The sequence below is a fragment of the Tupaia chinensis genome, unplaced genomic scaffold (assembly GCF_000334495.1).
Source record: "Tupaia chinensis unplaced genomic scaffold, TupChi_1.0 Scaffold000113_1, whole genome shotgun sequence".
Classification (NCBI taxonomy): domain Eukaryota; kingdom Metazoa; phylum Chordata; class Mammalia; order Scandentia; family Tupaiidae; genus Tupaia; species Tupaia belangeri.
Window position 1 is genome coordinate 490,578 of NW_006159577.1, and position 10,817 is coordinate 501,394.

Consider the following 10,817-nt stretch of genomic DNA (forward strand, 5'->3'; position numbering starts at 1 on the left):
CAAATGTCTTTCCTCAGACTCTCCTCCTTCTCCCACCCTCTTCTCACACTGTATCCAGTATTATAACTTTTTTCCATGTTTCTATATCCTCGAATCTTTCAGTTTCAGCTGTAGAGTTTGGACAGTCAGTATATATTAAGTGGAGACATACCATGTCTCTCCTTCACAGCCTGGCTTGCTTCACTCAGCAGTAAATCTTCCATATTTGTCTACTTTCTATCAAAAGTCAGGGCCTTGTTGTTTTTTATAGCTGAGTAGTATTCCATAGAGTATATGTCCCATTCTTTCTCAATCCATTCTTCTGTTCGTGGACGTTGGGATTGTCTTAACAATTGTGATTAATGCTGCAATGAACATAGATGTTCAAGCACTTTTACAACAAGTGTTCTGCCCTTTGGGTAGAAACCCATGAGTGAGATTGCTGGATCATATGGCAGTTCTATTTGTAGATCTTTGAAGAACCTCCATATTGTTTTCCACAGTGACTGTACCAATTTACATTTCCACCAGCAGTGTAGGACAGTTCCCCTTTCACCACATCCCCACTAGCACTTATAATTCTTTTATTTTTTAAATCTTTGTCGTTCTGATTGGGGTTAGGTGGTATCTCATTGTGATTTTGATCTGCATCACCCTTATGATGAGGGATGTTAAGCATTCTTTTATATGCCTTTTGGCTTTTCATATGTCTTCCTTAGAAAGTTGTTTCTTCAGCTCATGTTCCCATCTTTTAATTGGGTTAATCATTTTTTTTTTTCTTCAGGTAAGATACTTGAGTTCCCCATGTATTCTGGTTATCAGTACCTTATGTGAAGCATAGTTCACAAAAACATTCTCTCATTCTGAGGGTTGTTGATTCACACTAATTACTGTGTCTTCTGCTGTGCAGGAACTTCTTAACCTGATGTAATACCACTTGTCTAATTTGGGGATTATTGACTGAGCTTTGGGGGTCTTATTTAAGAAGTCTGTGCCTATCCCAATGTCTCCAAGTTTTCCCAGTGTTTTCCACCAGTAGTTTTATAGTTTGAGATCTTAACCATTATTTAAATTGCATTTTGAGAGGAGAGGAAGCCTTCATATATATAGACCCACAGATAAGAACCAGATCAATTCTTCATAGACATTTCAGCATTGACTGTGCAGATTTATGAATGTGGTGCATGATGGGTAAGGAAAGGAGATGGTACTGTCAGCAACAACCTAGGCCAGAATGATGGAAACAAACTTCTGAATTCTGAACCTTCTAGCTGACCTTAATGAAGAAGCATTATGATTAATACAAAGAAACTATATTGGGCCTAGTTTTATTGAATATATACCACAACTGTATGCAAAAGTATAAGGCTCAAACTTTAGAACTTTCTCTTCCTTCTATAGAATATATGCATTTCCCTAAACACATATATTATTGATAGCCCATAAAATATTAATTGCATCTAAAAATGCATTATTAACAACATAATATGTGTAATACACACATCAGTTTTCTCCAGGCACTTTATTTAGAAAACTCGAGCTCCCTTTTTCTTGATGTCAGTGAAGAGACAATTCAAGAAATGTTGATTTGTAATAAATAAGAGAGTTCATGATCTGGTAGTCAAGGAGTCAACATAGAATCAATAATTCTGTCCAAAAAAGCAAGATTTCAAGTCAAAGATTATTCCAGAAAGTTAAAAAAGTACAGAGGCATTGTGGGAGTAGCACATCTTTAAAGACTGCATGATGTGTTATTTTGTGTTGTACTGTTTGTGGGCTCTTTCCGAAATGAATCTATAATCCAGGAACCATGATGAGGCCCGCCACAATGACGTCATTGTTGACTCCTATGTATGTGGACATCATAAAAAAGATCAGCAATTACACTTGACTCACTGTCACGTGCTTGTGGACATCACTTTTCACTTGATAACAATGCTCTCTGGTTTGTTCCTTGTAGTTAAGCCTTGTTATCAACTCTATGAATTTTCAGAAATGATCACCATTATGTATTAAATAATAATTCAAGTCTCTGCAGAAAAAGAAAGTGGATGTGGAATTCAATCTTTATTTGGTCCTGTTATGGGATTCCTAGACTGGAAAAAGCTCATCCCCACTACCGGCTGCAGGATATTGTCCCGGGAGGGGAAGCTCCCACATATGGTTTGAATTCAATTAGCCAGATCCTCTGAGAGGCACTAGGGTATCATTTAGGACACTGCTTCTTGAATTCTCATTTGCAGCCTGACAAATAATTTTCAAAAGTCATTAGACCATAAAGAGTTTTCATTACCCTTTCTTCAAGTCAACAGCAAATACTTATTGATTGAGTACCTACTTGGTGTGCTGTGCCAGGTAATACTAGGTACATCTGAGAGGGGATGCAGTGCAAGAAATGAAAGCGACTAGAAAAAAATACAGAGATAAATAATTTATAGGCAGATGGAGAGCAAAATATTTTTACGAAAGTATTTATTTTTATACAAAATTGTACATTCAGTCTCAGATTTACAGAATACAGAAATAATTTATCCAAAACAAGTTACATTTTAAAAATTGTTAATAGTATACCCAACATTAAAAGTCTTTAACACATTTGCATTGTCAACCTTTCTCATGATTCAGAAACCAGGAAAGAAATGTCCTGATCCGATCACTGAGAGAATTACACAGGCTAACATTTCTATTAAAACTTTCTAGTGAAAGTAATGGAAGAAGCATTTTTATAAAGGTTGAACAGTATTTAGAAAGAAAAAAAAGGACATAGATTTGATTATACAAAAATGAGAAACTGGTTGCTATGATCTGAATGTGTCCCCCTAAAGTTCATAGGTTGAAATTTAGTTGCCAATACAATGGTATTAAGACATGAGACTTTAGGAAGCAACTATGTCTTGAAGACGGACCTTATGAAGGGGATTAGTGGCTTTATAAAATAAGCTATTTTTCCCTTCCGTCATGTGAAGATGCAGCAAGAGGTACCACCTATGAGGCAGACAGCATGCCTTCACCAGCCACTGACTCTGCTGGTGCCTTGAAATTGGACTCCCCAGCCTCAAGAACTATGAAAATTAACACTCCTATGCACAAATTGCCCAATCTATTTCATTATAGCAGCCTGAACAGGCTAAGAGACTACTGAATGCCAAAAAACATTGTAAACAAAATTTAGAAAGCAAATGGCAAAATAGGACAAATATTTTGAACTACATGACAAAGAGTAAGATCCTCGATAACAGCTTCTTAAAGCTTAATGATGGAGAAACATTCCAACAGAAAAAATGTCAAAGGACATGAATAAGCCCTTTACAGAAGAAATGTAAATGGTTGATGAACATACAAAAATGGTAAGATTTACTAGTATTAGAAGAAATGCAATTATAATAAACATTTAAACATACCAAATTTTTCTTAAAAAAAAAAACAATTAAAACCATTGGTGAAAGCACAGGAAGCAATATGACTTGTAGGTGGACATCGTTGTCTCTTTATTCATGCCCTGTTATAGATGACCCCACCCTCTGGCTGACCCCACTTCTCTGACCTGCACTCACCCAATGCGGAAAGCAGCTCTCCAGCAAAGGCCTGGAATACAGGGCCAGAGTGCACACCACAGCAAAGCAAAGGATCCTGGGAGAAAAATTAAGATGGATGAATACTCAGAACCTTACAGAGAAGTGGCCAACCCTCAACAGGAGGATGGAGCATGGAAATATCTACAGAGATGAGATACACAGTCAGTAGCACTTGGGCTTTCTAGGTCTATAAGGCCAGGCTGTGCTTCCTATAGTTGTAGGCCCTGAGATCTCCTATAAGCCTATAATAGACCTCAAATCTCACCTGAGCTGTTTGGAAGCCCAGTTCTGTTTTGGAAACTGGCAAAGCAATAATTCTACATTGCTAGGGACAGAATGAATTGGTGGACTCTTTCCAGGACACTTGGTGCTATGGTTTGAGTGTTCCCCCAAAATGCATGTGCTGAGACTTGGTTGTGACTGCACTAAGAAGGTGAAAACTTAATCTGACTATGGTGCTGAAAGGTGGACCCTTTGGGAGGATTTTAGGATTAAGATCATTATGACACGATTGACTCCTGGTGGGGTTATTATGAGAGGGGATAAGACAGAGATGCATGAACTTGGACTCAGACACTCACTATTCTGCCCTCTGCCATGCTGTGATCACGTAGTCAACAAGTACTATCTATAAGACCCTCATCATAGATGGCCCCAGGACCTTGGACTGCCAAACAATGAACTGAACAAGCCTCTATTTTTATCAGTTATCCAAACTCAAGTGTTTTGTTTTTAGCAACAGAAAAAGACTGGAACATTTGGTAATTTGTGCTAGCTAGCTTTTTAGGCTCTTCAACCCGGGAACCCCTGAAAAGAAGCCTTCCTAATGTAGAACCACCTTCTTTGTGAGTGAGACTCACCTCTCCTGTTGGGAAGCTCTGAGTTCACAGAGAGCCCTGGGGTCTAGAGCCTTACCTTCTGGGCATCCCTAACAAGGACTCCTCTGAAGCTGACCAGAGAGACCTAGATTCTCCCTGTTCTGTGCCTAAGGCAGACTCATAGCCAATGGCCACCTGCTTTCCTCCCATGCCCAGTTTACCCTCAGAATCATTCCAAGTACAGTATTCCTGGAAGCCCCTGCACAGACTAAAGTGGCTCTGTGAGATAAAACTATCAACTCCTGATTTAAACTTGAAGATAAAAGTACCAGTGCAGGTTCATCCACCATTGGGAGGTGGTGAAAAACAAGATAGAGGAATAGTTGGCAGTGAGTGACTGGGAGCCATCAACATCCTGATCGTAGAGACCCACCTCCAAAACGGGCCATTTACAGGAGCAATGGTGGTTGTTACAGACCTTGAAATAAATATTTATTTTAAAATTCTGGGACTAGTCACTCTTTTACTTTTGTCTCGCTCCAGGATTAAGTAGCCCTCATGGATTGTTCCCACACTTCTTCTCAAGGCTGCTTTAATGAACTGAAAAACTGAGTACTCTTTGTGGGTAGGAGTGGCGATAGCGTTCAGAATCCCTGAGCATAGGCCGGACTCAGGTTGGCTCTGTGGAAGTTCAGCTCTCTATGAGCAGATCCTAACCCAGCAATGACTTTAAAAGCTATGTTACTATACAATTAAGTCCAGCTGCTGTTTCTAGTGGTCAATGAAATGAGAGGCAGAGGCCAGAGGTGAAGGGAGTTTATTTCTGTAACCAGTTACTGAGAGACAGTCAGCAAGTACCATCAAACTGCCTCAAAAAGCACATGGCCTCCGTATTTATAACCACAAGACAACAAGCACGTGCAAATCATTCCTCACTATGACCATCAGAGTCAATCGCTTTCCTGTGACTAATTATCCTAATTTCTTCAAATACCCATTCCTAGTTTCTCATCTGACCATTACTCAAACAGATCTCCCCATGGCTCAGCATTTAGGGAGATTGTTCTCATTAGAGGCCTTTCTTAATTACAAAAGGACTGTAGTCCTGCTAAACTTTAAACTAGCCTGCTTTAGGTAGGATGCTTTTCTGCCTTCTTGCTGGGGCCCAGGATGGAAAACAGGGTGTGACTCAATTCCCGAGCAGAGGACTGAGCGAGCCAACTGTTTCCAAGGAGCAAAATCGAACTTAGAGACACAGCTCTAATGGAGACCAGGGCATGATAGAATTGGTTGTCTCTAATAATCATGCCTCCCACCTTATGAAATTATTTCCAAGGTGAATGCAGCCCTAATTGCAGCCATAATTGTAGCTTGAAGACAAAAGAAAGTCATTCAAATAGCAACATTCTTAATGCGGAATGCATAGTTACGACAGTAGTATGTCCGCAGGGCTGTTTCTCTCTGTAAATTCAGATAAGAAAGATTTAGAACCTGCAGTGCTCTCAGGTTTTTTAAGAGAGCCCTGTATGTATCAGAGTGTCAGACCCAAGAGGTGAACCAGCAGAAGGCAAAAAGAGACACGGAATCCCCAGGAATAAACCTCCAAAGTGTAAGTTTTAACTTTAAAATCCGTTTCATTTATACCAAATGAGATCTGCAAGGGAGTGACATTTTAAAGGTTCCAGTCGTGTGAGAATAACAAAGACAACCATTATGTTGGAAAGAGCAGCTGCTTTTTGATGTTTTAAAGGGCAGCAGACAGAGTGCCCAGGTGGAATTAAGGTTGGATTAAGAGGCGAGTTTAGGTTAGACGCTGGGAGAAAGGCATCTATGGTTTCAGATCCTGGTCTGCAGGCAGCGTGGCACAAGAAAACAGACAACACTCTAAGGCCCCCCCAAAATTGGAGGGCACAATCAGCAGCCTTGCTTGGGAAGCCATAGTACTTGGGGAAGGGCTTGACCAACTGGACGCATAACTTCCAGTCCCAAGAGGAGTAGGAACTAATCATTTGTATGCATAAATGATTGACCAGAGAGTCACTCTGTTGTCCCTATCTTCTGCTTGGGAAAAAGTTAGAAAAAGTGGTCTCAGAGATCATCTTTTTGGCAAAGAAGAGCTAAACGGAACCTTGAAGAGAGTGCTTGCAAAAAAGTGCTTAGGTGTCTTAACTGTGTCCCAGGGGAAGAAAATGAATGCCCCTACCCACTGTTTGCAGCCTGTTTAAGCTGCTGCTTGGAATTCACGTTTTTACCAAAACACTCAGACCATAAAACAACCTGTTCCAGAATGAGTAAAGTTAGCTCCATCTTCTCACCAAGACTTGCTCATAAACCGGTAATAATTAAATGTGATTATTCACTGTAAGCACATTTTGCTTCTGTAGCAGGTTGTCATAAGATTAGAACGATCTCCGTCTTTCCAAAAGGCTCCAAGGTAATGATTATATTGATGCCATTGCCATTGGGATGGAATTTTCTGGTGTTGGAGCATTGTTCTAGAAAAATCTAGTTTGCACAGTTCTTTCCTGGAGTAGAGATTAGAGTTCTCTTTCCAAGGGAAGTCATAAGTCATTTGTCAAAAAGGAATCTGTTGAAGGAAACAGTGACCAAGTCCAGATAAGAAAATGGTCTTTCGGAGGGTGCTTTCTGAATGCCTTGGTGCAGTGGCAGCAAACCCCTGCCCAGTTCCTGTTCTCAACTAGGACAATGCTACCCTGCAACTGCAGTAACCATGCTGGGGTTTGTTTCTCTACATCTTTATCCACATGATGCCTTAACCAGGGAAGCCATCCTACGTGTATTCATGGGCTAAACTCCTACTGTCTCTTCAAGACCTTCTTTCTTCCAGGAAATGGTTCCCAGACCTTGCCCCTAAGTTCTCACACTCCATGCGAATCCTGTATAAATAATTCCAAGATCCGATTAAAATTCTATCTTTAGAAATAGGTAAGACAATTTAAAATAGGTAAGACAATTTATTGGCATAAGAAACTGTCAATATTTTTGACAGCAATACTTTATTGACAGGAAATTGTCAATGTTTCTGCTCAGTGAAACAAAATAGATTATAAAGAGTATATTCAGTAGATCTCAAGGAAGGTGGCTAAAAGGATAAAAATGTATCTGTAGAATGTGATTATCTGTGGGTAACAGCAATAGAGATGATTTTTGCATTTTTCTCTGTGCTTTTATACAAATCAGGGCAATAATATATCCACCATTTCTAAAGTTTATCATTATGTCATGTTGTGCACATTTGAAATCTGCTTCTCTGATAATTTTGAAATACAAAGTGAATCGTCGACAACTTTTGTTACTCTGCTATAGCATTTTCTAATTTGCCAGAGGATACATGAACTCACTGAAGAGAGAAGGAAAGCTAGAAAGCACCCCGTGTTGGGATGGCCATGCCACAATCCCATTTTCTCCATCTCTCTCTCCTTTCAAGATTTTGGCCACACATGTACATGCCCAGAATGTTTCTCAAGCCTCTGGGTCTGAGACTCGAATTGCATAGCTAGCCATGTGGGATCCAGTTCCCTTAACCACTAGGACATGGGTTGGCCCTTTATGATGTAGTATTCTACAATATACCTATTCCACTTATTCATATGCACTCTTGTATCTGTTAACCAAGTTCTCCCATTCCCTTTATCCCCCCCTTTTCAGGTTCTGATATCCACCATTACACTCTCTACTTCTATGTAATCAAATTTTTTTTTTTTGGAGAGGTTTTCGCTATAGGGCTTGTGCGCTCACCAGACAGAGAGAGACATAGAGACAGAAAGTGAGAAATCACCCCCCAGGGGGGATGGTCATGCTGCAATCCCTTCTCCTCCATTCTCCTCTCGGCATCTTGGGTGCCCCGTGTGAGTTTTAAGCCACCGGGTCCGGGACATGAACCACGGTTGACTATGTGGGAGTCCAGTGACATAGCCATTATGCTAACTACTGGTCCCTATGTAATCAAATGTTTTAGCTTCAGCTAATGAGTGAGGACGTATGGTATTTGTCTTACAGTGCCTGGTTTATTTCACTTAGCACTATTTCCTCCCAGTTCTAAAATTTTCGTATTGATCATGGTATAGTATTCGTTTTCTACTGCTGCTATAACAAAGTATCACAAACTCAAAACCACACAAATTTATACTTTTATAGTTCTTTGATTGAAAATCTCCACCAATTTCACTGGAGGAAAATGAAGGTGACAGCAGGGCAGGACTGCATATTTTTCTGAAGGCTCTGCAGGTGAGTCCACTTCTGAGCTTATGCAGGTTGTTGGCAGAATTCAGCTTTTGTGTTGTAGATTCCCTTGAGGTCTCTGTTTTCTTGATGGTTGTAGGCTGAGGGGGATTCTTAACTTCTAGAGGCCACTTATATTCCTTGTTTTTAAGTCCCTTTCTTCCCTATCAAAGCCAGCAACAGAGAGTCAAGTTCCTCTGAAATCTCAATCTTTTCCTTCTCTGATCCCAAACTCCCTCTGACTGATTCTTGTACCTTCCTTTTTGCTTTCAATGACATTGAGCCCACCCAGGTAGTCCCAAATAGTCTCCCTTTCTTAAAGTCAGCAGAGATGGAGAACCTTAATTCTATCTGCAACCTTAATTCTCTTTTGCCTAGTAATGTGACATGTTCACAGGCATAACTTTGGGGAATAAGATGTTAGGGACCTGCGTACCACCAACATTTACTCTTAACTAATATTAAAAAAAAGAATCATTTAGAAGAGGAGCCAATTTAAATGAGGTGGAGTCTCCACTACCTTTTGGCCTTTTGAAAATAAATATAGTCATAGTCATCTTGGCTATGAATGGTTCATTCATTACTTCTGTTAACATCTAATTTTCTTAGGAATGTATGGCTTTTTTTTTTTTTTTTTTTTTTTCCTGTGTTTTTTTTCTTAGGGGTTCTCTTGGGGAGGGAGAGAGACACAGGAGACAATGAGAGGGAAAGTGAGAAATCACCCTTCAGGTGAGATGGCCTTGCTGTAATCTCTTCTCCTTCATTCTCCTCCTGATGTGATTTTTTTTGAGAGGTTTTGCTATAGGCGCATGTACTCGCCAGAAAGAGAAAGAGAGACAGAAAGTGAGAAATCACCCACCAGGGAGGATGGCCTCATTGTAATTCCTTCTCCTTCATTCTCCTCTCAGGATCTTGGCCACACATGCACAGACTTCCAGCCTGAGTTTAAGCCACTGGGTCCGGGACGCTAACCACGGTCAACTACATGGGAATCAAGCGACATAGCCATTATGCTAACTGCTGGTCCCTCCTCCTGGTGTGATTTTTAAGCCACCAGGTCTGAAACTCAAACCATGATCAGTCATGTGGGTGTCCAGCACCTTAATCACTATGCCACCTGCTAGCCCCAGGAACCTCTGCCTTTTTAGCATACCCAACCCAAATTCCAAATCTCTTGACCAAAAATTGGTCTATTTTTAATCTTTAACAATAAAGGGTTTGGGGCCAGCTGGTGACCTAGAAGTTAAGGTAGCTGAATCACACATGGCCATTCTAGTCCTGGACCCAAAGGCTTGAAAAACACACGAGATACATCTGTGTCCATGGCCAAAATCCTGAGAGGAGAGTGGAGGAGAAGGGATTACAGTGTAGTCATTCTCCCAAGGGTTGATTTCTCATTTTCGCTCTGTTTCTGTCTCTGTCTCTCTCTGGTGATGCATGCATCCTATAGTAAACAAACAAAAATAAATACACTTTTTCTGATTTCAAATGACATGTTTGTTTTTCTGCATGGCCACAATTTCCCCATTTCTGTACACAGTCCTTTGCAGTGACTTTTAGTTCCTCCCACTGAGAAGCAATCTTTATCTCCATCCCTTCAAACCAGGTTTGGTATGTGATTTGCTTTGATCAATGAACATGAGCAAATATGACAGAAGCAGAAGCTCGGAAAGAGCATTCACCTTAGGACTTGGCCTCCCTCCCCTCCTGTTCTTTGATCCCTGACACCAACACATGATGAGGCTTGGGCTGGCCTATGGGAGGATTAGAGAGGGCACGCCATAGGGACACCTGCCCCTGCTCAAGTTCCTAGACCAATGAGCCTGCCTACTACCAGAAATGGGAGAGCTACCATACTAGGGCATTGTGACCAGCCTAGCTGTCAGCTGACTCCAAGATCCACCAACACCTGGACCAAAGGAACAACCTCATTAACCCACAAAATCATGAGAAATAAGACATGCTTCTTGTTTTAAGCTGTCAAACTTTAGTTTGTTATACAGTAAAAACTAATGGAACTGTTTTTTTTTTTTTAATTTTGAAATGGCAAACAATTTTAATGAGGAAACAAGTCATGTATGATTTTATCAGCCCCAAATAACCAGTGCAGATATATCGATACATTTTCTATAAATTTTTATATTTCATTAGTTATACAGAGAGAACAAGAGGAAGTGTGAGAGAGAGAAAAACAGAAAGAGTG